We start from the raw sequence: 7279 nt of genomic DNA, 5'->3' as shown, positions 1-7279 counted from the left end.
TCAGTCGTGTCTGACTCTGTGCAACCCCATAGACGGCAGCCCACCAGGCTCCCCGTCCCTGGGATTCTCCAGGCAAGAACACTGGAGTGGGCTGCCATTTCTTTGGGGTGACCTTACTGTAAATATGAAACTTTGTTTTCCTTTTAACCCTCAATGGAGAATAAATTTCCTACTATTATGTTTAAGTTCATCGTAAGCAAAAATACCATCAAGAGTGTATATGTGGTAAATATCTGTAAGCATTGTGGAAGATGAGAGGGTTAGGGTAGTGTTCCTCTAATTTCTCCTGAGGGAAAAGGCTTGGTCAAAAGTGTCATAAAACATGACAGGGGCATGGTAAAGGGGGCTTCCCAGGTGTCTCAGTGGTAAAGAATCCAGGAGACACAAGAGACACTGGTTTGATCCCTGGGTCACGAAGATCCCTTGGAGAAGGAAATGGCAACCCACTCCAGTATTCTTGCTTGGAAAATTCCATGGACAGAGGAGCCTGGAGGGCTACAGTCCATGGGGTTACAAAGACTTGGACATGATGGAGCATGCACACCAGCCAGCCAGCCAGTGGTTAAGACTCCGCACGTCCACTGCAGGGGATAAGGGTTCAATCCCTGGTTGGGAAACTAAGATCCCATATGTTGCACGGTATGTCCAAAAGATAAAAATAAAACATTAAAAAAAAAACCCCAACATGACATCAACCACACACATGGTGAAACAAGTGGTCATGATTCTGTTGGTTATACACCCCTGAAAAGATGAAAAGTTCTGTCAAGACAGGAACTAAAAACAAGGAAAGTATGGAGACAATCTGAGCAAGTCAAGTGAGGATGAACCTAAAGATTGGTCCCTCCTCTGGGGCTGGCTCTGCCTGGCTACCCAGCAGGAACTCACCCATCCACCCTCCCTCCAGTTTCTGTTCCTTGGTCTGCTTATTTCTGTCTCTCCTTCAGTCTTAAAGATCCTCACTCACACTTTGCTGTGTCTTCTTTCTTATCTCCAAGTATAGGAAAATGAAGCTGAACTAACAACCAGTATTTGAGACTTTGGTGTTTTTTTCCTTTTTTTTTTTTTTTAAAAAGCTACAAAAGCTTTTCCCCAAATGAAATCCTCAAAACTTCCTCAAAACTTCAATATGTAAAACAGGAAAGAAAGTGGTTTTTTTTTTTTGGTTGTCAGGAGATGAAATCCAGTATCCACAGTTGGATACTGAGAAAATATGTGATGGGCTATTTAAACCAATATTTGCTTTCAAATTACACAACATCCAAGGCAAATCGAGAAGTTTTACCTAAAACTTCTGCCAACAAAAATTCAGTTTTTTGATAGCAAAAAAAAAAAAACACAATTATGAAGTTTTTGAAGCTGAAAGCTTTGCTTTTGGACAACAGAAACTCATCTCTATCTCCCTCCCTGTACCCGCCTACCCCCCACCACACACACATACACATCCCAACTATTCATTACACACAAAGGGTTTCCGATGGTAAAAAATTCTGAAAAATTTTCAAAGTCAAAAAGAGAAAAAATATTCAAAACCATTAAATTTGGGGATGAATATTGATTTTGTGGTGACATAATCTCTGAGAATTATCATTGTTCACTCCAAACAGTCTAAGGAAAATAGTGTGTGCCAGGAATCCACAGTTGAATGTATCTTCTCTTTTTTAAGGAAAGTTCTTATGGGGGTGTGATAAAGAGCATGAAGTAAATATTTGCTTCACTTGTAGAGATGAAAATCAGAGAAAATGTTAAAGGGGAAGAAATACTTTAGAAATACAAAAAAGAAATGAAAAATTAGATCAGACTGTTCCCAAATATCCTTAATGTGTTGTTTCCTCAACAAATTCATCATGTAATGAACTGAGAGGTCAGCAAAAGAACTGTTGCAAATGCTAAGAAATCCACAAATTAAGAAATCCTTGCATTTCATTGATGTGGGAAATTTACAGTGTGACATTTTAAAACCACAGAACTCTTCAAAATCTTCCCATTGATCTCACAATAAAATCCATACTCCTTGTTCTGGCCTCTGCTTGTGTCCTCACCCTCATTCAGAACTTTTAAGTCACATTTACCTTCCTTTGGTTTCCAGAATACGCTGGGCCCTTTTGCTTCTCAAGGCCTTTGCCTCCACTCTCTCTCCTGCATCAGCACTTCATCACACAGTTGGTGTCTGTTATATGTTGAAGTGAATGCCCCTCAAAATTCACATGTTGCAATGCTAACCCCCAGGACCTCAGTGTCTTTGCAGATGCCATGAATTAAGATGAGATCATACTGTTGTTGTTGTTGTTTAGTTGCTAAGTCATGTCCGACTCTTCATGACCCTATAGACTGTAGCCTGCCAGGCTCCTCTGTCCGTGGGATTTCCCAGGCAAGAATACTGGAGTGGACTGCCATTTCCTTCTCCAGGGAAATTTTCCAACCCAGGGATCAAACCCACGTCTCCTGCATTGGCAGGTGGATTCTTTATCACTGAGCCACCAGAGAAGCCCATATTGGAGTACAGGGGCCCCTAATCCAGTAAGCTGGTGTTGGACAGGGAGGCCTGGCACGCTGCAGTCCACGGGGTCACAAAGAGTCGGACACGACTAAGCGAGTAAACTGAACTGAACTGAATCCAGTAAGACTACTGTTCTATAAAAAACAGGAAATTTAGATACAGGTGCACATCCAGAGAGAACACCTGAAGAGTCAGGCAGAGATGGAGTGATTTTTCCACAAGCCAAAGGATGCCCAGGATTGCAGAAGCTAGGAGGGAAGCACATCCTTCCCTCTCAACCCTCAGAAGGAACCAACCCCACGGACACCTTGATCCTGGACATACAGCTTCCAGAACTGTGAGACAGTACACTCCTGTTATTTCAGCCACCTGGTTTGTGGTACCCCAGGAAATGAATGGGCCCCCTAGTATTTTCTGTCAAAGGTCTTACTTGTTTCTCTCAGCACACGGATACAAATCTGTAACTATCTGATTGGTCTGGTTATGTTGACATCATCCCCATTAGAATGTAAGCTCTGGGAGAGCAGGGCTTCCGTTTATTCTTACCCAGAACACGGCCAGGAAATATCTTGGAGGTGCATCCAAGGTAAAGGAGGCAACATCAACAGCTGTATGTATGAAATGTCGTGCACATTTTGGATGTAGTGGAGATGAAACTTTCTGAGGAAGTAAGACTATTTATACTCTTTGTCCTTTGTTTCATGACACTTTTGTGTCTTTCTGATTGGCAAATTTCCAAACATTTTCAAATAGAATAAGGTGTATTACTCAAAGTGTTCAGAAGCTGTGGGGAGAAAGAGAACAGACTAAATATCAGCAAGGCTCACATGCTGGTGAGCAGAGGCGCATACAGAAAAGTGGTGGAAGCTGTAACAGAAGATTCTTAAAAAACTCCTATTCAGTGAATTTTGTGGTTTGCTGACTTTCTGTTACAAACTGGAAATTTATTTCTTGTTTGAAATAATTGCTTTTTATTAATTTTTTTCTGGTTCCTTGGGATCTGATATCTCTGTTTCTCTTTTTTTAATTTAAAAAAATTTTTTTAATATTTTTTTTAAAATGTGGGCCATTTTTAAAGTCCTTATTGAATTTGTTACAATATTGTCTCTTTTTTATGTTTTGTTTTTTTTTTTCGGCCCCGTGAGGCATGTGGTATCTTAGTCCCTTGACCAGGGATTGAACCGGCACTCCCTGCATTGGGAGGCAAAGTTTTAACTACTGGACGACCAGGGAAGTCTCTGACATAGTTTTAATTCTTGAAACTATTACAGTAATTGTTTCTAAAGAATCTCCAGGCAAGGCTATAGGCACTTTTCCCCTTTTGACTTTAAAAGCACTACTTTGCAGTTTATCACCTTAGAGACATAATGAATATTTCAAAGCCATTTGGGATAAGACAGAGAAATGATAGCAAAAAAAAAAAAATTATCAAGTTTTTGAAGCTGAGAGCTTTGCTTTGGGACAACAGAAACTCATCTCTGTCTCCCTCCCTGTGCCCCCCCCCCCCCACACCCCCCCTTTCTTCCCTTATTTCACCAGAGGAACAGGACAAAATTAATATTTATTACTAAGGATTGGGCAATGTATTACTCAATTGAAATTCATGATTTTCAGAGAATAATTGCAACAAATGAACCTCATTTCAGAGTTTCTAGTAAAATGGAAAAAAAACACCCACTATATGAGGTAATACAGTAGTCAAGCACTTCTCCAACTTAATGCCTATGATCCTTGAACTTAGATAGCTTTTTCAACATCTTTGCAGTTCTACTGTTTCAACTAAAATCTACCATGGCTGTATTGTTTATTCAACATGGAATTCACAATGATATTCTTTGCAGTGCAGAACTATAATCTACGGCTTTGTATTGGGGAACTGCTCTGGCAAGTGCGGAACACTCATTTTCCATGAGTTTATAACCTCTGCTGAATTCTATCAACATGCAAAAGAGTCTTGGGGGCCAGGACAGAAGTGGTACTAGTGATACTGTTGGAAAAATTAGGGCATCAACTGGCAGAGTTATGGGGGGGGGGGGGTGCTGATTTAATCACAGCTCTAAGTACATAGCCCTCTAGTTAGCATGCCATCATAGCCTATACTTGTAACTTTAACGTACAGTTCTAAAGACCGTGATAATAGCTGGAGGTGATGTCCGGGCCATTACTAGGATGATATAATGGAAATTAACATTCCAATTTACTAAACTGTAACAAAACTTCTTGGATGGCAGAGATTTTCATTTGTTATGTTCACAAGAAGAGTTCTTGGGCACTCAATAAATTTCGTTACTTAAATGATTATTTTATCAAATCAGTCTCATTTATTAGAACAAATAAATTAACCCATTTGAGAAAGGTTAACCTTGACTGTATCTTTAAGTTTCATTCACGGAAAGATCGACTGCTGTACGGCCAAGTCATCATTGTCCTTTCTCGACTCCCTTGAAATGAGTCCTGATCCATCCAGACAGATGATCTTAGGATGTTCCAATCCACAGGTGAGACATAAACAAACCTCACTCAGGAGCTCACTCTAGTTTCATTATGTTAGACTGCTCAAACAACATTTATTGCTTTAGATCAGATGTTTGGTCAGATTTCTTTCGCATGGCAAAAACTACTTTTCCCAGAGATTTTCAAAACGGTTATACTGTGCTATATTGATTCATTTCCCACAGAGGTTTATGACTCTATGCATCTCATCAAAAGGCTAAATATATTTTTTGACCCTATATACAAATACCATGTGGATTTGGGGGTCATATTTACATTTTGGGTCTGCAATCATACGTCTTCAAGAGCATAAGAACAGAGCGAAATCCATTCTATGGTTTGTGAGTTTAGGGGCCTGGAAATTAAAAACGCTACTCATGCCCCAGGAAGTTCCATAGACTCAGGAAAGATGGCAGTTGGTGATGCTTCCCCATTTCCTGGCTGGTTAATGAAGTAACAAATACATGGTGGCTGGGGAAAATGTTATGAGTTTAGTTGGGACATAAATAATTTGTTGCACCCAAGGAACATCTAGAAGGTAAATGCACCCAGAGCTCAGAAGGTTATAGATTTTGGAGTTATCACCAAATAGTGATATCTAAAGCTTTGGGTGTAGGCGAGAGCACTCCAAGAGAAAGCATGTAGAATGAGAGAACAGGAGGGGGCGGCGAGGCTAGACTGTCTCAGCACACCGTAATTTAGGGGGCTGGCAGCAGAGAAGGAACCAGCAAAGCAGTAAAATAGGACAGAAGGATGTCACATAGGCATCAGGCCGTATTATGGCGATTATTAAATGATACAGAGATGCTGAACAGAAATGTTCTTTACAAAAATTACTAAAAGGACATACATGAAAATATCTTCAGGTCTATTCCTTATTGGTAAAATTGCAGGTGTCATAGTCTTCCTTCAACTTTTCTGTATTCTGCACAACAAACATCGATTACATTTCTATTAAAAATACTCTGATAAAGTCTATTTTCTGAGAACCAAGGGCAAACGACTATAAGTTCCTAAGCAGCTGAGTGCCTCTGTGCTGGGCACTACCCTGAGGATAAAACGCCAAACAAGAGGATGGCTCTGCTGTTTTACCAAAAGGAATGCAAGCTGGTTTGACAAGGGAGTGGTGTGGGGCACAGTAGCAGGAGATGAGGCTGGAAAAGAGGTCTACTGTCAGATTATAATGGGCTTTTTCGGTCTTGAAAATAATATGGACTTTATTCTGAGGGCCGTGGAGAAATTTTTGAGGGGCGGGGTTAGGACTGGAATCGTGCTTCACCTGAAGTAGATTTTCTGCTTAACCTGGCTGTTAACCCGGACAAGTTCGAGTTCGAGTTCGAGCGGGAAGCCTAGTCCCCAGGCCACTGCCATAAATGAGTCAAGGCGATGCCAGAGGGGTGGAGGGGCTGGGGCCAGAGATATTTGGGATCAGCATCAACAGGTGCATATGATGGGTGGTGTGATGGGAGGAAGGAAAACATTAAGGACCAGGGGGTTGCTTGCTTGGGTCCACGGGGTGGGTAAAGAGTGACAAAAATTCTACAGAGTTTGTATATAGTTACTCTAATCATCTATCACAGTCATCGCTTCATGAAATAAGAAAGTGAGTGACTGTAGCAAATAGTATTCTATCAGAGGGGATAACAAGTAACAAGAGTATGGCAGATCTATTTCTGGGACCACAGCCACAAAGCAGAATCCTAAACCCGCCCCTCTCCTCACCACACGTGCATACTTAGATAGTTTTACCCATCTGTAGAGCTCAATACTTCTGTGAAAGAGGACTGCTGGAGCTATGTTTTTAGATAAGTGTTTACACATATGTAGCTATGGCCTCCTAGGAAGGGACTTCCTGTGTGAGGGGAGAGATATTTGGGAGAAGGCCAATGAAAAGGCATGTGGGGGAAGGAACAGGTATAACTAGATGATAATCTGTATTTTAAAGCAAGGGACCCCAAAGCGACAGGTCCCAAGTGAACTGTGTTAGTCTGAGCTAACACCCTTTGAAGGGAACTGGTGCAGCACTGTATTCTTGCATTCTCTAAATCATCCCCATTTCAGGGCATTGAAGACTGAGGCCTTAGGTTAAGCAACTTGACTGGGGAGTGCAGGTAGTTAAAGAGGCCAAATCGGAACCTGGCTGGAAGTACTCCAGTACAAACCTGCCTCCTGGTCCAGCCACAGTGAGACATCTTTCAGGAAAATCCGCTCTTACCCTTGCCCATCTTAGCTGCAGGCAGGGAACTTATAGGGGAGGGCCTTCCTTATCGCCCTCAGACAGGGTCC

This window comes from Budorcas taxicolor, chromosome 24, assembly GCF_023091745.1.
Source record: "Budorcas taxicolor isolate Tak-1 chromosome 24, Takin1.1, whole genome shotgun sequence".
Classification (NCBI taxonomy): Eukaryota; Metazoa; Chordata; class Mammalia; order Artiodactyla; family Bovidae; genus Budorcas; species Budorcas taxicolor.
Note: the sequence above shows the minus strand (reverse complement) of the source record.